Consider the following 22,269-nt stretch of genomic DNA (forward strand, 5'->3'; position numbering starts at 1 on the left):
TCCAGCAGCATTCTTTCATTTTCACTTCCTGCTTTGCCAGTGTAGACTTAACATTTGTCGCTATAAAGATGCTCTCACTCCCTTGCTCCTTTATCCTTTTGTCACAGTTGACAGCTACCACAACACACATACACCCAACCAACACTCAAATAGCTCCCAAAATGGAGTGCAATAGCCATGGGAAAAGGACGAAACATTCCATGTCAAAACAATGAACACATGAGCCATAGCCATGACCTAGTAGATGATGTAGAGGGTTTGGATTTTAAAACCCCACTCAACCACAAGTGATTGCAGGTAGAAATACTGAGAATTCTCTTCAATTAGCCTATTGGTCTTGACACAGGTAACCAACTGGGCCAGCATAACCTTAATTAAGAAGCAAATTCAGATGGCTTAGGTCAGTGACAAGAAATCAAGTTAATGAAGTAGGAGATGGATAGAGAACTAAGTGGATTTGGGATTGAAGAGTAATGTGAAGTATGGACTTGGGGTGATGACTATGCCAATGGAGGTTCATCAGTTGTAACAAAAGTACCACTTTTACGGGGAATGTTGATAATGGGGAAGCTTGTCATCTGTGGGGGCAGAAGGTGTATTGGAAATCTTTGTAACTTCCTTTCAGTTTTGCTGTGAACCTAAAACTTTTAAAAAATAAAGTCAATAAAAATTTGAAAAAAGAACCCCTAACTAGATGTACTACTTACTAAATGGTCCTATTCTGAGGTCTTTTATATTGTGATGAATATAGATTGAAAACTAATATTAGAACCATGTTGCATTAATCTCTGGGGTTTGAAGGTTGCCATATACTTAGTATTCATAAATTTAGCAAAGGATACTCAAACTGCCTACCCCTTGTTTATTCTGTTTCATTTTACTGAAGTTTCTGGTTATTCTTTGAGTTATTTTAATGATATGCTCTTGAATCAAGTGTACTCTGTGAGTAGTTTTGGTGAATATCCTTCAGAAAACTGTTTCCTCTCTTGATGATAGCATTATAGAGCTAAGAGGATAAACATCTCACCTAGGGGTTCCCAGTTTAAATGTCTTGTGGTGCCAGAAGGGAAATGAGGTGAAAAGCCAATCAAGAGGAAACAAGGGGAGGTGGTAGGGCCTTGGATGACTGAGTGGTGGGTATCCTACCTACCGGCATTCTATTTGGAAAAACAAACAAACAAACAAAACAACCAAGAAACAAAAGACAAGAAACAAAAACCCACAACAATAAAAAACCAATGTGTTGGGACAAAACTCACTTAAAGATCTTATCTGGTCCACTTGACATCAGCCTGTGACCCCTGATCTAGACCATCTTTTTGAGGTTACCAATGGAGAAATACAGGTTTACAGAAGCTAAGCCACCTGTAATAAACAGCTATTACTAAGCTATTTATCAATGATGTGCGGTGTTTAAGAATAGACCTCCCAGTCTGTCTGCACCAGTTATTAGTCATGTGACCTGGGTAGCTCACTTCATCTCTCTGTGCCTCAGTTGCCTCTTTTGTACCGTGGTGATAGCAGTAGTTTTCATCTCTTGCGGGTGTTTGAGGATGAAATGAATCAGTAGTGTAAAGCACGGGGAGCTTTCTTTAAGATGGCTAGCACATTGCTTTTATTTCTTCATCCCTAGCTCAATTCTGGCACCTAGGATGTACTTCCTACCATGTTGAACCAGGGCTCTGGCCTAAGGATGGTGGAGCTGAGAAGAGGAAGGAGTCTGGGTTGCTGAGATTCCATGGAATGAAGCTCCTTGCCAGCCCTAAAAATTGGCCTCTGGATCCCATATATAGGAGGGACAAACTTCATTAATCACTATCATTTTGGCTTTTTTGTCACTCATGGCAGAAGCCTATCTAACACATATGCCTTTTCTATCTTGTTACTTTCAACCATCTGTATGGCTGTTTAAGTGTCTTTTTTTTTGTTGTTGTTGCAATATTTAACTAGATTTTGCTTTATTTATCCATTCTGATGGTCTATGTCTTTTAATTGATATGTTTAATTATTATGATTTGTTTTAATGATACCCCACAAAACATCTTTCCTATCAATGTTTTTCTAGAAAGATTTCCCTAACAATGCCTTCTTAGACTTCATATTTTTCAGTACGATGCTTTCTGGTTGATGTTTACATATGAAAAACACTGTGTTTATATGCCAGTCCATTACAAACATTTTCAACAAACTGACGTGTGAGAAAACTCATGTGTTATATTCCAAATGCAATGAAGAGGACTTCAGAATTGCCTGTGGCTAATTTGCTAAGTGCACCAATGTCCACAATGTGACTTAGAGTTCCTGCCTCTAGGGGAGATCATGTCACTGGGTATAAAGTGATTGTTTGCTAACAACCATATTAAATGATGGTCAGGAAACAATGTTTTAAGCATTTTATATCCTATCATTATAATGTGTTACTTAAATAAATAGGCTTTTTACTTGGTCTTAGTTTCATTTTAGAAATATGAAATTGGTGGAGAATTTTTTAATTGAATTACACTAATCATATATATAATTTTTTTTACCCTTTAAAACAAACAAAAAAAAGATAGGCATCTGGTTAGTGTTTTCAATAGAATATTTGATTTGACTTTAGGAGAAAAATGTTTCTATCAGGGCACTTTCTATCATCTTACTTTAAATTTTCTGTTGCTCATCTCCTCTCTATTTTTTATTGCCTTTATTGTTTTCTGTTGGATTGTAAATAATTTTATATATTTTTCCTTCCCTTTTATGGTTTGGAAGTCATGCATTGCATTTCCATTCTTTCAGTGAATATCTTCACATTTTAAACATGCATACTAAGGGATACCTGGGCAGCTCATTGGTTAAGCATCTGCCTTCGGCTCAGGTCATGATCTCAATGTCCGGGATGGAACCTCATGTTGGGCTCCCTGCTCAGAGGAGAGTCTGCTTCTTCCTCTCATTCTCCCTCACTGTTCTCCTTCCCTCTCTCTCTCTCTCTCTCAAATAAATAAATAAAATCTTAAAAAATGCTTACTAAATTATAATTTTACATTTTTGTATATCGACCAAGACATTTTAACTGCTCACTTAACACTGGCTACAAGTGATTCTTTTCTAGAACTTTAAATTTTCTTTTTAACACAAAAAGATTTCAGAAATGGAATTCACGGCTTATTTCACTAACTCAGTGTTCCCTGGCTTGATCTTGTTCCTTGTTCTAGGTCTTTTCCTCCTCCTCCTCCTCCTCCTCCTCCTCCTCCTCCTCCTCCTCCTCCTCCTCCTCCTCCTCCTCCTCCTCCTTCTTCTTCTTCTTCTTCTTCTTCTTCTTCTTCTTCTTCTTCTTCACAGACTTTCCCCTTAATTATTTCCTTTAATAAAGGTACTTGAGAAGCAAATTTTCTTTCTTTCTTTTTTTTTTTTTTTTGAGAGGCAAATTTTCTTTGCATATCTGCATATGTCTTTCTTTTGCTCTTGCTGTCAAATACCTTTGGGTTAGATATAAAATTCAGGATTGAGAGTTATTTTTTTCCACAGCCTGTGGAAGATTTTCTCCTTTGCCTTCTGGCATCTATTCCTGTTGATGAAAAGTCTGTTGTCAATCTGTTTGTCATGTCTTTGTAATTAATCTCACTTTCCCCTCTGGAACCTTTAAAGATTCCTACCTTCCTTTCCTCAATTGCTGTTCCCTTGATTCTGTAGTGTTGGTAAAAAAAATCTAACCTTAGATAAATATTTTATTTGATCTTTATTTTGATTTTTCTTGCTCTATAATCTGACTGTACTTTTGATTTGGGAACTCATGTCTCCATTTAACTGTGAAAATTTCTTGTTTTTGTCTTTTATAATATTGTTTTTTTTATCTGGTCTCTCCGTTTTCTTCTGGATCCACCATTAGGTTTAGGTTAAAACCTTTTGCCTATCCCCCCGACTCCTAACTCCTCTCATATTTTTATTATATATATATATAATATTTTATTTATTCATTTGAGAGAGAGAGAAAGAGCTTGAGTAGGGAGAGACAGAAAGTGGGAGGAAGAAGTAGATTCCCTGCTAGGAGTGGAGCCTGATGAGAGCTCAATCCCAGGATCCTGAGATCATGACCTAGGCTGAAGTCAGACACTTAACTGACCCAGCCACCAGTCACCCCACTTATATTTTTAATTGATTCATCTCTTTTTGATGTATTTTTGGTAAAATTCTTATAAGTATCTTCCAATTCACTAATTCATTTTTTGTTTCCAGTTAGAGTATATCCTACCTAATAAATATTTACATGTTTTTCAATGATGATTTTTTTAATTCCCAAATTTTCTAATTTTTTCCATACTTATTTCTTTTTGTTTCATCTATCTCCTTTTCTATTGAATACCTTTCTGTTCAGTGGTAGTGAATATTCTTCCTTTATTCATCTCTTTATCTTAAAGATATTTATAAACTAAATGCATTTTGAAATGACTATGGTCCCACTTTAATACATGTATATATGTACATGTACCCATAGATTTTTTTTTTCCCCATAGATCTAAGAACACAAATATTTGTGAATCTCATCCACATTGATCAAGTTTTGCCCCTAGTTTCATGCAGGGCTCCTATGTGTCTGTATGGTCAGTATCCTGAGTTGCTGATTGTGTCATATCTGTGCTATACTGGTTGCTCTATGTTTTGAATAGCTTCCTGGTTTTAGGTATATAAGAGGCTCATAGCATGAATTCTAGTTGCATTTTTTTAATGAACCACAACAGCAAAGAAGAAGAAAAATGAGCTGAAGAGAAAAACACCATATAACTGCCAGTCACTTGCTAAGGAAAAATTGACCCAAACTCTAGAATTCAAGGATACCTTGTTAATAATACTTAAAGAGTATAAGTCTAAATTCAGCCTTGCTTTCTTTTCTTCCAGAAGAGGAAATATAATACAGAACCATATAATATTAGAATGCAGAAGGATCACATAGTCTACCAAGTAAAACTTTCATTTTAGAAAAGAAAAAATTGAGAAACAGAGGAGTTAACGTGCTAAGATCTTCTGGTTAGAGAGTGTTCAAGGCCTGGGATGTGGCCCCTGTTCCCTGATACCTAATCTCGTACTCTTCCTGTTTCATGGTTGCCTTTAATTTCCAGAAGACTCCAGCCTCCCCAACATTTTTTTTTTAAGATTTTGACATATGCCGGCAAAACTGTTCAAATATGTCAACTTATGCTCATCCTTGCTTTGCCAGATTTTTCACTAACTTTATCTCACGTGAAAGAACCATGCAAAGTACTCCTTTTTAGCACGTAAACCAGCAAGATCAAGTCCCAAAAACAGTTGTTTGGCTTCTTATGCTTTTAAATAGCAAAGTGATTCTTTTGATATTGTTTTTCACCACAATGTTATCCTCAAAATAGTTTTAAGCAGACCATGCTTGTTTTCTAAAAATATTGAATGCATGTGGAAAACATCTTTTAATTTAGTCTCAATACATTCTTATCTAACAAAAGTCAATTTCAAATAAATTAGCACTTTAGAAATATGGGTAATGCTTCTTTACATAATCTTTTATACTGTCTTATCAATATAAATCTCCCAAGATTAAATTAATATTTTGATAATTAAAATGTAGTTTTCTGTGTACATTCTATATATTGCATCCACTGTTTTTAAAATATTTTTGAATATGTTTTGCTTTTCAAAAGTTAAGACCTCTCAGAATTTATATGGTATTTATTATGATGATTATTGTGAATAATTATTGAGAGTCTGCGAAATGTCAAATTCCATTTTTTGCAAATTTCATCTTCTTTATTTTTCACAGCAAGCTGGTAAGGTAGATGTTATTGTTCCCATGCTATATATAAGACATGAGGAACTGAGGAACATAAAGTAAGGAAATTTCTCAAGGAAATTTCTAGCTGATGCAGAGGTGAGATACCACCCATACCTGTATAATTCTAATTCATTTGTTTTCTGTATCTTATGCCTTTCCCCCATCTCTTTTGCTCATTACTAATTTCTTTTGTACTAAATAGATATTTTCTAAGTGTACCATTTTAATTTATTTGTCATTTCTTTTATTATATTTTGAAGTATTTTCTTAGGCCTCCTCTGACAACTGTAATTGAAATTGTGAGTTTCAACAACCTAGTTCAGATTTATAGCAATTTAATTTAACAGTGCACAAAAACTTTGCTTCTGTACAGCTCCACTCCTCCCCCTCCTTCACGCTATTACTGGTGTACATATTACATTTTTATACCTGGCATGCCTATCGACACAAATGTATAATTATTGTCTGATGAAGTTATCTTTTAAATCATATAGAGGGGAAGAAAAGAGGAATCAACAAAAATATACATTTATACTGTCTCATATTTATCTGTAAATTCCTTTTACCAATGTTCTTTATTTTTTCATGTGGGTTTATGTTACTGTCTAGTACCTTTTCAACTCAGCCTGAAGGACTTTCTTTAATATTTTAATAGGGTTGATCTTCTAGTGAAAATTGTCTGTTTTTATTTATCTAGGAGTGCTGTAATTTCTTCATTTTGAAGAATAGTTTTGCTGGACACAGAATTATTGATTGGCAATCTGTTTCTTTTAACATCTTGTGTTTTTTTTAGAGTTATTTTAAAGATTTTATTTATCTGAGAGACAGAGAGAGAGAGAGAAAGAGAGCAAGGAGCCTGGGGAGTGGCAGAGACAGAGGGAGAAGCAGGATCCTATTGAGCAGGGAGCCTGATGTGGGGCCCAAACCCAGGATCCTGGGATTATGACCTGAGCCAAAGGGAGATGGTTAATCAAATGAGCCATCCAGGTGTCTCCTTACTGCACTATGAAAAGGTAATCCCACCGCCTTTTGCCTCCATGGTTTCTGATGACAAATCAGCTGTTAATCTTAGTTAGGATACCTTATACATATGATGAGTCAGTCTCTTCTCTCTTGCTACTTGTAAGATTCTTTGTTTTTTGACAGTTTGATTTTGGTTTGTCTAGGTGTGGCTCTCTTTAAGTTTATCTTCCTTGAATTTATTGAACTTCTTTAATGTATATATTAATATATTTTTTAAGAAAATCAAATTTGAGTGGGTTGACATCATCCAGAGGGTGACATGAGTTGTTTATGGCTCATTCTCCATCACAAGAAGACCAACTAGCAACCATCCCTAGCCAAGACACCCTTGTGAAAATCCCAGAACCTGAGGGTGAAGCTGAAGCATCCCCTGGACCACAGAGACCATGAAGGACTATATTATTAGGTTAACAGGAGCTGTTCCACTCTGGCTGCATCACCCTTCCCATAGACCAGCCCAATGTGCCAAAGTGAGAAGCACTCTGGGCCCACAGTTTCCAGTGGGTAAAAAAGAACCCAAGGTGGTTACCCAGGGTCCCCAGCACTGAAGGATGCTCCTGAGAGGCTTATTAAGTGTTTACCTCTTAGGATTACTGGGGGAATATGCAGAGCTCAAATATTGGAGACCAGACAGAGATTGAAAAGGGGGGCAGGACTTAGAGCAACCAGTGTTCAGATCTTGGTAGATTTTGTTCCTGTTTGTAGCAGGGTCAAACAGAGATCTCAAATAGCAGTCGTTCTATAGATCTGATCTGGTGGCCCTGTCTGTCCAGGGACTCAGTTAGCAGTTCTGTGATTTGGATCCCCACCCAATGGGTCCTACAGGTGTGCGACACATCTTGTGGCCTGCCCAAGCAGGGAAGCAAACTTGCAGTCCAACACAACTGTTCAGTATGATCTTTCGTCCTGCTCCACTGAAGAGTACAGCCACAGATGCCAGGCAACTCAGGATCATATCCTATATCTCATGGGCAGGGAGCCAGGCCAACAGCCCTGCCCAACTGTTGAGCATAGCCTCTGGTCTCAGATAACCAGAGAACATGACCCTGAGCAGCCTCAGAGCCCAGTCTACCACCCCACCCAACAGCAGAACCCAGACAATGACCACTTTACCCCACCGCAGAACATTGTCTCTAGCCCCACCCAATGGTGGGGTACAGCTGGAGGACCCACTCAGCCTAGCCAGTGACCTTGCCCAACAGTAGAAGCACCACAAAGGTAGGGCCTTTGAATGTTTTGTTCACTGTTATAATTCAGCAATAGAATAATGTGATCAGCTCATATGGATAGGTTCACAATAATTGGGTCAATTATGTCTAACTTCCCTTACTTTTCTGGGTAACTCATGAGCCAACTAGACTAAGTACGGGTAGTTATCATCATAATATTTTGATAACACTTTGACATTTCAGTCAATTCATGTAGCTGCTCACTCTCCTCGGTATCATTACTGACATTCATTTAATTTGTAAAATAATTTCTTGATTAGTCATGGACAGACATTTTGCCTAGAAAGTTATTTGCAACTTGTTTTATTGACAATGGAAACAAAAACAAACAAAAAACTCTGGGAGTTTCACATAAGAAATTGATAAAATGTTTTCTGCAAGTAATTTTTCCTAATGGATTTACTATTAAGTTGTACTGCAAAGGGTATATCTGGAAAAAAATAAATGGATCGTAAACATCAAGGGTGCTTGACAGTATTCCAGTCCAATGTGAATTAAATAAAAATTCTGAAAACAATGCCTGGATTCTAAGAAAGTGTGCTCATGGGACTTAAAAACAGATATCAGACTATTAAAAAGAACATGATTGCATTAGGTGGACAGAGAAGAAATAGTGGAACAAAATACTTATTAGTCTAATTTCCACCCTCAGGCCTAGAGTAATATGTTTAATTCTCTGGCACTTTCCTTCTGGTTGTATGTGGCAGGAAAAAATATGATAGTGGGAAACTCTTGCATTATGACATGGCAATAATGATTAGACTCCATCCTTGGTTGCTTGCTTATAGGGAAAATACAGGAGAGTATGGTCTTAAGGCATCATTTGAAGATGCTGGATTTATACCACCATAGCCCAGGCTCTGGCTGAGGATCTTAAGGTATCTCCCTCACCTCACTCCTGGTTTATCCCCAACCCCCCAACAAGGGGCAGGGACTTGATTCTCCTTAAATCAGCCCTCCAAAGTTGTTCCTTCAGAATTTGAGGCTTTTACTGGATTTCCTCTCTTTCCCCTTCCTGCCAGCTGGCATACGAATAACTCCAAACCCAACTTTGATCATAAAGACAAGATAATGTCCGGGGGAGAGTGAAACAATAAGACTAAGGAGATATTCTTGACCCCTAAATGGTCATGTAAATCAGAACCTCCCCACTCTATCTGTGAGACTCTGAGCTCACCTAGAACATTTCTGTGTGTAGGTTACTGATATTTTATAAGTATTTAAGTTACATTTTGTGTTTTAGGATCTAGCTTTGGGAAATGTCAAGAGCATAGTATTTATGTAAGCAATTTAAGCCTAAGTTGCTCTTTGCCCCAAACACAGAGCTTACAGAAAATTCTAGGTAACTTCTCTCCAATATTATAGTGCAGAGTAGAGCCACTAGGAGGATGGTGCTTTCACATGTTCATTCAGAAAGTTAAACTTTAAAGAAAACAAGGGATAAGAAACTCCAATTTTAGAAAAGTTGCTAGCTCTGAGTGGGAAAGGGGAAGGGAAGGAATGTATCAGAGTTATATAGGTTTGTCAATGACCAGTTTCTAGTTAGCTGACTAGTTTTGCTTTGTGCCAAATATAAATTTTATAAATACTTTTTTTACTCACTATTTAATAAAAACAATTTATAAGAAAAAATAAATTAATAAAAAGAGCTCTTGGTGAGAGACAAGGAAGAAGGAAGGAAGGGTTAACCATTCTCCTGCCAACTCTGACTAGAGAAAATAGGAACATGGTAGAAGAAACTAATATTTATTGAGGACAAACTATATGTGAGGCAATGTCAAGCTATGGTTACAAAAATGATTTTGTTTGATTATCATAATTGCATTTTTACAGTGGGTATTAAGTTTTGTTTTATTTATTTTTTTAGATGATAAGACTGAGGCATAGACAGGTTGAATGATTTTCTAAGATCTTTGCCAGTAATCAGCAAAACTGAGATGCAAACTCATGTGCTTCTTGACAGCAAAGTCCATGCAAGGGGCTTGGTGGTATTTAGCACTCATTCTGAATCCTTTGTTGTTGGCTCAATATCTCCCCAATTTTTGGTATATTTGAGCAGCTCTAACTACCACTCTAATGATTTCTTTCATAGTGAATGGACCACATTGTTATTTGCTTAATATATTATTTTTACAAGTTTCTTGATTTTACTTAAAATGAAAATTTTGCTTGATAGGTGGGAAATGGTGAACAAATATCACTTGCTTGCCATAACTAGAAGATAATATGATTAAATTGTATAAAGTTCATCTAGATACTGTTGTGAGTTGAAGGCTCTGAGCCTGAGACCTGTTATCTATTGTTTGGAAGAGGAAGATTAGCAAGACTGTATGTTAAAGGCATACTGGTACTAGGTTGTGTTATAGTCGGAAGGGTGGAGAGAAGGCTGAAGAGAGAATTACAGTTTCACCAGATGATTCCATGGTGTCTAATGCTGTACCTGTGTATCAGTAAGCCTGAAAGATTTCATATTTTTCTAATCTAGAACTTTGGGAAATAATAGACCAATATGAGTTCATGCCCTTGCTCCAACAGTTCAAAGTTAATGAACTTCTTTCTCTTAATTTATTTTTCACTCGTAAAATGAGATGTACCTCACAGATTGTTGTGCATCTTCAATGTGTTAGGACACAGAAAGCTTTTAACAAGCATGTTAGTAAATCTTCAAGAAAAAATGAACTTTTACCATTAGGTTATCTGCACTCTTTGCTGCTGGACCTACTTGAGCTTAGAATTGCAATTATGAAGTTCTTACTTCCACTTACTCAAGAGTTCATTGAAATGCTTGCTACAGGTCACAGCCTACTTGCCACATAAAAGGTTAAAAAAGATCAGTGAGGAGGAGCATCACATCATGAAATATTTACTGAGCAGGAGGACTGATATATAGGGTGATACTTTTTTTTTTTGCTTTGCGAAAGGTGCCTGGGGCACAAGAGAGCAGGTGGGAGCTGAAATCCGGTTTGTGCTCTGGAAGCTTATCCATGGGCCCTGGCATGGGGCTGCATCAACCTCAGCAGGTGCTTTCCCCTGATTTGCACAAAAGTGCCTTATCAGTGGCCGCACCCCCCTCCTCCTGATTGCCTGTTATTTATTTACATAGGGCATTGATCTGTGCACTGTGAGAGATAATACAAGAATCACATACATAGAATCTTATGCAAAGGAACTAAAAAGAGGCAGCATGCTAGGCTGGCCACGGAGCACCGAGTCAGAGCAGGTCCCAGGTCCCTGCCTCCTTCCCTCCTGTGTTGACCGGTGCTCACACCAGCTCTGCTTGTCTTTCCAAGCAATGGCAAAGTTCAATTTTAAAGTCGAAGTTCACTTTTGTGTGGAATTTTGAAGGTGGAGCTGAAGGTTGGATAGGGACTGGGTGAACAAGAGAGAGAGACAGGATAGAGAAAGGAATCCAAATTTAGCTGTGGCATAGCAGAGTTATTTTTTATTTTGGCTAATAAGCAAAATTCAGAAAGGGATCTTTTCCATTTTGTTAACTTTTAAATAAAGGGACCTCTGCCTGTGTCACTGCCATAGTTTCAGGTGCTGTGTTTATTCTTCTTAGAGGAAGGAGAGGAGGCAATCAAAGGGCCAGGTTTCTTTGCTCGAGTTATGCCTCCTTATCCCCATCTATTTGCATCTTTCCCACCTGTAAGCCGTCATTGCAGAGGGCCTACACCTCACCAGGAGACTAGAGGTCATGCCCCTTGGGCCCTCCTCTCTCTTTGCCCACCTGGGTACTTGTCATGTGGTCTTGGGCAAGCCCTTCAGTCTGACTTCCTCAGTGGCATTCTTTGAGTTTTCACTACATGCTAGAAGACACCATGACCAGTGCTTTATGTGTATCATTTCATTCACTCTTCAGAACAGTCCTTAAAAAAAAAACAAAAACAAATTGTGGCATTTAAAAATACTTTGAAAAAAATAAAATTAAAATTCTTTGATTATTATTGCCATTCTGTTTATTTTATTTTTCTATTATTCCCATTTTACAGAAGAAAACAATGAGGGTAACCTGCTCAAAGAAATACAATTATGGAGTTGCAGAGCTTCATCTGGAAAGCGGGACTTGATCATTTCCAAGAGGGAGGCATGCGGTCTCAGGGATCTCTCGGTATTTAGACCTTTCCTTCTATGAGTTCTAAGCTAACAAATCAGGTGACTTACCATAAGCCAGTGTAAAGTTGCTTTATGTTTAGGGGTTTCAAATGAGGTGTGTAAATATGGTGTTCGTTCAGCCTCCTGTTCTGTGAGACATTCTGTGTATATAGTGTCAGCAACTAGAGCCCCCTGGGATGCGGGCTGCTGACACTGACTGCCCCTGCAGGCAACATGAGCTTTGGGGAAGCCCAGGTGAGATTCTCTGGGGATTCATCCAGTGGAAAACAAAGGACTGGTTCAATCTCTTGAGTTCCAGGAAGGTAAAAAAAAAAAAAAAAGAAAAGAAAGGAAAGAAAGAAAAGAAAGAAGAAAGAAAGAAAGAAAGAAAGAAAGAAAGAAAGAAAGAGAAGAAGAAAGAAAGAAGAAAGAAAGAAAGAAAGAAAGAAAGAAAGAAAGAAAGAAAGAAAGAAAGAAAGAAAGAAAGAAAGAAAAATAGACATCATGGTCAGTACCAGAGAAACTTTCTGCCTGTGAATGTCTTGTCAGAAGTTAGGGGAAAAGAAATAGAGTCCACTTATCATCAAGGGACCTCTGAAGTAGGCCTTGCTTTATCTGTGATGTCTTTGTCTGCCAGAAATGAAGATACATTTGCAGATGGGACCCTGGAATCCTAGCCTGGAAACTCTAAGATAGTCCTGGGTAGGAGTGTGTGAGCTTCTGTAGTCTGGAGCACAACACGAATCATTTATTCATGTTTCATAGCCAGTTTAAACGATGCTGGCTCCCTAGTTGCAAAATGCAAGTGCAAAATAGTTTTCTTCTCTCAGTGAGGTGCTTCCCTCAGTGCTCCTTTGATAACTCCATGAACGTTGGGGCTTCTCAGTCTGAGGTGCCAGTTTTGCTTCCTATCATGGGGAAGAAAACACTGGAACATCTGCCCCCTGCTGTGTTTGCAGATTCATTGGTGGTCCTGTAGTTTGATGCCCCTGCTGGCTGCTGGGGTAGGGCCCCAGGCTAGGAATGATCCTCAACTGTAAGAATTTCTGCTCTCCCAGTATTAGGATTACTTTATCCTATTACAATCGGGGGATACCAGGAACTGAGTTCACTCAGAGTTTCTTCCTAATGGGCCTCCCTCCAACTCTATTTATCTTCTTCCCCATATATTAGGTGTTTTCTTATGTTAACTCTATCCTACCAAGATTTCTGGGTCAGTAGGTCTCTAAGTATCCACCATATTCATGCTTGGAGGTGAATGTTCCCAAAGACTTTGGGCATTATCTCAGGACACTCAGCTGCTATAACAAAATACCTCAGATTCAGTGGCTGGAACAACAGAAATTTCACTCTCATAGTTCTGGAGGCAGGGAAATCTAAGATCGGGGTGCTGGTAGATTCAGTGTCTGGTGAGAACCTTCTCGCTGGTTTGGAGATTGCATTTTGCTGTATTCTCACCTGGGGAAGTTCTGATCTCTTCCTTTTCTTATAGGAATCCTAGTCCCTTTGTCAGGGATCTACCCTCATGACTTCATCTAAACCTAAGTACCCTCCAAATACCCTGCATCCAAATACCATCACATTGGGGTTTAGAGCTTCAACACTTGAATTTGAGGGGGACACATTCAGTCCATAACAGGCATGAAACCTGTTTTCCTTGTGTCATACCTAGTGGAATGGGTATAAATATAGTGGGATCTCTGTAAATTGGGGCCACAGCATCCCCTATAGTTGCTCTTACGACCTGGGGGTGAGTAGGAAGAGCTACAGAGAGGGGAGGTGGGAGGAGACACAGGGGTCCCTTGTCTTCATGAAGCTAGTGTCATGTACCTTCACCACTGTGACTCCCAAAAGTCAACTCCATGCCTCTGGTGTAGAGGTCAGCTGTCAAATCTTATTTTCTCCTCTATTCCCATGGCTCACCTATTTTTTGTTCCTGTTAAATGGCTGTTGGACTAATCAAAGGTGCATTTACAACTGTTTGGATGATCATTCTTCTCATTGGTCACTTAAATGTGAGTTCTTTCATTCATTCATTCATTCATTCATTCATTCATTTTTGGCTTGGTGATTGGTTTAAAATGAAGGAACTGAAAGGACTTGCCTTCCAATAGGAACTCTGGATCTTGCTCTGGAATTACCTTAGAGATTAGTCTCAAGAGGCCCCTTGTCTGGAGCAGGGCACTTGATGGCTCCCTCCATTTCTCACATGTAGGCCATCCCAGCAGAATAGACAAGGACAACCTTAGATGAAAGAGGAGGAAGGAGATAGAGGTCTGTGGGAATTGGGTACCTGGTCACTCTGGGGTGGTAGATGTAAATAAGATAATAGGAAAGTGATTCAAAGATGTTGGGAAGAAAAAATTAGGGCTTAGCCACTAATGAGTTTAGGTGGGGGAGGTTCAAATCCTCGTCCAGGACCTGATTATCTGACTTAAAGAAATTACTTAACTTTTTAGGCTCTAGCTTCCTCCTCAATAAAAGAAGCTATCTTTGCTGTATGGACCAAATAAAATAACATATCCAACACCTAGTGCCTGGCCCTCTCATTGTTCTCAAAGCCACATTTTGAGCCTATCAGTGGTTGCTAATGGAGGCACAGATCTTCTTGGATAATCCTAAACTCTGAGGAATAACATCTGAAATGACATTTATATTTTATCACAGATCCCATCTCCAGAAATGTTAGATTTTCATATGACTTCATTGCAAATGAATTAGAAAGCCTTAGACTGAATTCTCACTGACCATCTTTGGCAACAAAAATGAAAGGTTATACCTTAAAAGAGAGAACTAAAAAAAAAAATAAAATAAATATTGCCCAGATATTGATTCTTATTTCCATCTGTACCTTACATTTTTAAGGCTCAGCCATATCGGGACTGGGACTGGCATGGTGGTCCTGAGGTCTGGGGCAGGAAAGGGAACTTGAATGTCTTTACTATCTCCCCCTGCTAGCTGCCCTTGTAATATTTGTGGGTTGAGAGAGGCCAGCAGACAACAAAGGGAGGGAGAGAAAGAAGTGGGTGGAGGTGAGTCAGAGGGCAGAGAAAGGGTCACCAGGGGAAGAGGAAGGGAAATGGGGATGCAGTCACTGAATAGTAACTAGGAGAAGTCCCAGTCCCAATTCCTCCCTCTCCTCTCTGCACACAACGCAAGAGTCTCTATGCTAATGTGCTCAATCTAGCATCTGTTAACGCTTAACATTTCTCTGTAGCCCCCGTGCATTCTGGCACAGTCTCTGCCTCAGGCATGCAAATTTGCATTTTCCCTTGACACTGGTACAAGTAGCTTTCTAAATTTGCCTGAAATACAGCATTTGCAAGGTATTTTGGGAGACTTATGAAGAACTGGGCTGGAGTTAAGCTTAATTATTATTTTATACAGTTTCTTTTTTTTTTCTTCATCTAATTTAATTTCTAAGGAAACTGTTAAGCTACCCATAATTTGAGAAATTTAAAGTTATAAGACCAAAAGAATTAAAACCCAGAGGCCCTTTTTTACTGGCCGAAAGATGGAGGAGATGATTAAACGTTGCTTCTAAATTAATTAAAAACATTTGTAACCACTGCAAGTACCGTGCTAGGACTCTAAAGTAAAGCTGTACACTGTGTAAATAGATAAAACACCTCTGAGCCCTCTCCACTTTTATAGGGATGGAGAGGGACTGCCTCTCTGGGATGTGAAGTCTAACTATTTATCCTGCTTAGGTCAATAGCTTCACAAATTTTACGTTGGCCCCTTTATTTCCTAATTACTAATCAGGTTTACCCTTTCAAAGGACCTGATCACACAATTTATGGAACTAAGTTAACAGCAATTTAGGAAATCATTCCGGGTTTATTCTCAGATCCTCAACATCATGAGGTATAATAGCTTTCAGAGGATTTGACAATGAGACCAGATGTTTTAATGAAGTAGGGGGTGGAAGAGGGTCCCCCTGGCAGGTCCCTTCCGAAGTACTGCAGGTAGGGGCCTGCCCCTGGGCCTTGTTAACTGCCCCGCAGACTGATAAAGGGCTGGGATGGAAGCTGAAATCAGTATCTGCCTCCTCTCAGTTGAAATGATTACAACTCGGTCCATGTTCATTATGAACCTGGGCCCCTCTCCCTGGCAGCCCTCTATAACTAAGTTTGCTTCCTTCTCTCCCTATTGGTATGTCTCATGAGGATAGTAATGCTGCTCAGAATGCTTATTTTAACCACATATGGTTTAGCCCTTCAGAGCACAGACCTGAGATTAAAGAAAAATTCTGAGATGCAGTTCTATTTTTATCTTTTGTCACTTCTGAGTTTTGTGATTTTTTTTTTTTAAGCAAGTTACTCTAACTGGGCAAATGCCAATTGGTTCATCTGTAAAATGGGAACCCAATAATGCCTACCTGATAATGTTACTGTAGAGTGTGAAAGTAGCTGAAAAGAACTCCCATTGGGATTCAGAATATTGCGATTGTGGAACTGGGAAATTAGTGACTCGTGTAGATGAGTCTTGGTTTTTTTAAAAGCAGAAAGAAGAAATTTTCAGGGGAGGCTCATAAGCAGAGAAAAGGAGTTGGATGAGGGGGTTCATGATCTTTGTCACCTTCCTAGCCCCTTGGTTGGATCTGGGTCAGAGCAGACAGAGATTGGAGCCAAACATCTAAGAAAGGTTCCAAGGATCTACTTGGAATTCAGGTTACAGCAAGACACCATTCAAGAAAAAGGGTGTTCTCCTCCTCCTGCATGGACCACAGAATCCCTCTGGTGCTGTGAGTATTGTTGACTCTGAGAGAAGCAGGCGGGCCATAAAGAGGAGTGTTTTCATGGTGAACAACTGTGTGGTTGTTGCAGGCATTGCCCCACGGCCTAGGGGGCAGTGGATGTTAGTCAGATGGAGAAGGCACATGAAGAACAAAAATACCAGAGGAGTTTGATTCGAGATGATTTGGGATTAGGACCAGTTTGTGAGCAATAGGAGGTACCTGTGTAGATATCAGTTTGGGGGAAGGTGTCAGGAGTTAAGTTACTGTTGCTGATATCACCCCACTTCTGTCCAAAGACTTATAAGGATATTTCGGGCTACCAAAAATTAAATGAAGTAATGCATATAAAGTGCCTACTACTGAAACAGATTAACTCCTTACAGGATGATAATTATGTTTATTAATTATTCATAAATACTATAGTACTTATTAAGAGTGTACTGTGTGCCAAATACCTTTCTGGGCATGGAGGATACAGTAATCAATAACAACAACAATAATAAAACCCCAGTCTCATGAAGCTGATAATCTAGTGGGGAAGGAAAAAAATAAGCAATACAATTTCAGATAAGGATACACACTATGGAAAAAAAATAGAGACAACTGATTAGAGAGAAATTAGGGGGTTATTTGAGAAAAGGTTTCATGTGTATGCAGCAGAACAGGGTATGTGTGTGGGGGGGGGGAGTGTAAAGGGGGTTCCCCAGTCATGCTGATTGATTTGAACAGAACACCTGGGTCACGGTACAAAAGGACACCTCATGTTCCATGAGCAAATATTTCAACAAGCATAGCTCAACATTTTCTTGTCCCAATTTTGTATTTTTTTAGAGTGGAGGAGGGGCAGAGGGAGAGGGAAAGAATCTTAAGCAGTCTCCACACCCAGCAGGGCTTGATCTCACACCCTGAGATTATGGCCTGAGTCAAAATCAAGAGTTGGATGCTCAATTCACTGAGCCACCCAGGTGCCCCCCAATTTCGTATGCTTTTCAAAGAAGCCATTGAAACCATTTTCTATATATCCCAATGCTTTAGTTACATTTCAAACCAGTGTTTTAGAAATACATCTACCACCATGAGATGACATGGAGCCTCCGATGGGCCTGGGAAATCACAGCATGGCAGTGTCTCAACTGCTGTAGTGACTTTATTTTTATCTGGCCCCTATCTTCTGATGTAACAACAGAGTTGGTCTTGTACAGTGAAGACAAAAATATTCTTTAGGTGTTTGGTGTTTCCTTCTCCAAAAGCCTGCCTGTGTAGCCTCTAGTAGCCTCTGTCCCAGCATAACCTTCACTTGCTACACTGTGTAACAAGTGAGCAGGGTGCCCACTGCTGGCTCTCATTGGTAAAGCTGGATCAGTTGCTTAGACAGAACTTGAGTTGATACCCAGAGTGTGCTAGTTGGTAAATATTTTGAATTGCACTCCTGCTGTTAAGCAGATATCAAAAGGGGTGCCGGCCTGGTTCACTCAGTCGGTTGGGTGACTGACTCTTGATTTCGGCTCAGGTCATGATTTCGGGATCCTGAGACCAAGCCCTGTGTGGGGCTCAGCAGGGATTTTCTCTCTCCCTTTCCCTCTGTTCCTCCTCTCCCCCCACCCCATCCCCCACACACTCTCTCTCTTAAATAAACAAACAAACCTTTAAACACACACACACACACACACACACACACACACACACACACACACTAATGAAGCTAATTTTAAAAGTCCAGCATAGTATGTGCAAATACATCTCTGTGCATATTCTTGCCCATCTTTTTCTACAATACAAAAAAAAAAAAAATTAACCCATCTCTCCTCACATTTCCACCTGAGATGTTGTCTTTTTTTTTTTTTTTTTTTTTTTTTTTTGAGATGTTGTCTTTATCCGCAATTCTGCTTTCCTGTGGCTCTCAACCGAGAGAGACGGTTTGGTTTGTTAAGGGAGGGGCCTGGTCTTACTGATCTTTGCTTCACAGAAGCCATTTGAATGGCTTTCATGAAGAGATACCTAATGAATGTGCCAATTAAGAAAGTGTCCCAACTTAGTTCTTTCCCTGTGGAAGAGATGAAGTGGAATTTTAAAGTAATTGTTGACAGATCATTAACACACTCATCTGATAAGTGATTTGGGCTGGTGAGGCTGCCTTTAATCTTTAAATTTGAAATGTTTCCCAGCTGGGAAGAAGCCACTTTGAGTAATAGCTTCCCTAGGCTACTTAGCTTTTCACCAAGGCCAGACTCATTCTGAGGTAGTTTACTGATTCTGCAGATCTCCCTCAGCCATAAATTTATTAAGGGTACCAGAGCTTTAAAGTTGGGGACGGCAGGATGATACAGTATTTCCAAAGTCACTTCATTAAGGCTGGATGTAATAACAGTGGATCAAAAAAATCATTCACATTTTTCCAGTGAGTAGTATGTGCATACTTAGTATTGTAACACCTACGTGAAAATTTATTGAGTGGTATAAATGAATACAAAATTAAAATCTGCTGAAGGAACTTGTTTAGATTGCCCATACTATGCAAATATGGGAAACTTTTTTTTTTATCATGACAGATGATCTCATCTTGTATATTTTCTTAATGCAATTTAGTTTGAATCATTAATTAAAATAGCAATTCACTTTGCATTTCTGAACGCCTAGAGTTCTGCCCAAGTTAGCTCTTACTATAGCTTAGGGTCAGTATAAATACATCCGTGAACAAGTCTCTAGTGGGGTCCCTGCTGAGGTCTGGTAAGTTCTAATGAAAATGAACAAAATGGTGTGTTTCAAGAGCCAGTTCTTTTATACTCTAGTTGATACCAAGCAGTATATTGACATACTAGAGAGTTAGTGTGTGAAACCTGCCTGAATAAACAATCTCTGATAGAGTTGGCCAGCTATTGAGTTCAAGTACAGGATCAATGATGAATTCTTAAGTTGACTCTTTCAAGATGGACTGATGGAGAATTAAAACTACATAAATATGTATATAGAGATATAAAAATATATTTATGTCACATTTTTTAAAAAGGCAGAATGCTTCTCAAAGAGATAGTTAGAATTTTATTTATTTATTTGAAGATTTCATTTATTTATTCACAAGAGACACAGACAGAGGCAGAGGGAGAAGCAGGCTCCCTGTGGGAAGCACCATGCAGGACTCGATCCCAGGATGCGAGGATCATCACCTGAGCCGAAGGCAGACGCTCAACCACTGAGCCACCCTGATGCCCTTCTGCCTTCAGTTCTGAATGTTGGACACCTCCATGGGTGATTGGCCTGCCACAGTCTTTCTCTTTCAGGATTGAGGTAGATAACACAGCCCCCTTGGAAATTCGGACTTGAAGATAGTAGGGACTCCTGAGGCAGAGGGTCCGAATTCCTGACTCACTGATTAGAGGAGAGCCACTGGCAGAGTAGAAATATCCTTATGAAATTTTAATATATGGGAGCAAACTTTTATCCAATTGAGTCATTGCAAACTCTAGAGTTTATTAGTGGAACTAAACGTGCTATTTTCCAAACAACCTGTAAATATGAACAGCAGCTGCCACCTATTCTCTCTGATGTCTTTGACTACCGGTGTGCAAAGTGCTTCTGCTTCTTGTCTGGCCTCTCTCATCTCAGGGTGTTAGGTGATGATAACCTTGCAAGGTGGCTCTTCTTTGCTCCTTGTCCTCTCAGAACTTGGAGAGGTAAAGAGTTCAGCCTTCAGAGCAGCTCAGGACTTTTAGTACATGTGATTATGAATTACATAAGGTACACTACACTGGACTGGCCTGGATGCCTGTGGAAGCTGTCTTGAGTGAGAGGTGGTACAAAAGAACATCAAGGAGAGGGACAAATGAAAATACAGAATGTATTCTTTTTTTTTTTTTTTTTTTTGTCATGTCCCAAACCAAAAGGAAAAGTCCTGGCTCATTACAATCATTTAAATATGATTTTGAAATAATTGAGTTTGTTTTCTTTGGCCATCTTTCCATGGTTACCTTTTGCCTCTAGTCTCTGCTCAAATGTCCTCTCTATTTTATTTATTCCTTCTCTCCAACCATTGGCTATTTCTTCTTGAGATTTTAAACTGATGAGAGAGACTGAATGGGAGCAGGCAACAGCTTTTTAAGGCTGGGGGAATTTCAGCATCTTAGGGTACAAGGGTTACTTGTACCATGGACAGAGGTACACTCTTCCTCCAATACTCACATCAGTTAAATTCTCAAGAGACTGGAGAAGTATAAAGTTGATGCTCTTTGTTTTCCTCCTAATATACTGAGGTGAGAGGCAATTATTTATTGCTTTCATTCTAGAGGATGATGTATTATAAATTCAAAATTACTAACTGCACCAGTTTCAGAAAACACAAATAGCTGCCTACATTTAGGAAATAATGGAAGCTAATAGAAAAAATGTTACTCCCTAAACATGTCTTCATACTATTGAACTCTACATCTATTACAAAAAATACTTAAAAACTTAGATGCTAGCTAGAGCATTGCTTTGTCTCACATAACCAGATAGTAGGTGATAAAGAAGTATCCAAAGGTTAGGAATAACCATAGAAGAAAACGCCATCATTTCAGTCATGTGAAATCTGATAGAACATTTATTTAGGACACAATCAATAACAACAATGGTAGTGGTAGTAATACATAACATTTTTTGATACTTTACCATGTGCCAGGTATCATCTCCAATAATCCTATGAATTTGGTGTTATTATAAACATATAATTATATTATACATTAGTATACTAATTAGTATACTGATTACTAGTATAGTAATTATACTATAGAATATAATTACTCTATAAACTAAAGGAATGGATATACAGAAGGTTAAGTAACATGACCAATGTAAAAAACTACCAAGTCTTAAGGAACTGTGGTGTGTGAAATATCAGATTATTTCAGATAACTCTGCAAATGGGAGAAGATATCATAAACTTGCTCATTGTTGTATATTTTTAAAATGCTTTTATTTATTCATGAGAGACACACAGAGAGAGGCAGAGACATAGGCAGAGGGAAAAGCAGGCTCCCTGTGGGGAGTCTGATGTGGGACTCGATCCCAGGACCCCGGGATCATGCCCTGCACCAAAGGCGGACATTCAACCACTGAGTCACCGAGGTGCCCTGTAGTATTTGATTACATTTGTTATTTGATTAGTCAGGGATGCAAATAAAGTATTGGAAGTGGTTTGACCAATCAGAGAAGGAGGTGGTGCACTGTGTCACAGTGCAGTCTCCATTGGCTGGCAAAAATCTCTAGTAGGTACACATATTATCTGTGATGCTATATGAGCAAGGAAGGAGACTTTGGGCTATGAGGAATCTACTTCCTGTTGTGCCCACACCTTTTATCATCAGGACATACATCAACCTGCCTACATTTGTTTTCCAGCTCCACTATTGGGCAACATCAACCTCCCT

The sequence above is a fragment of the Canis lupus genome, chromosome 3 (genome assembly GCF_011100685.1).
Source record: "Canis lupus familiaris isolate Mischka breed German Shepherd chromosome 3, alternate assembly UU_Cfam_GSD_1.0, whole genome shotgun sequence".
Taxonomy (NCBI): domain Eukaryota; kingdom Metazoa; phylum Chordata; class Mammalia; order Carnivora; family Canidae; genus Canis; species Canis lupus.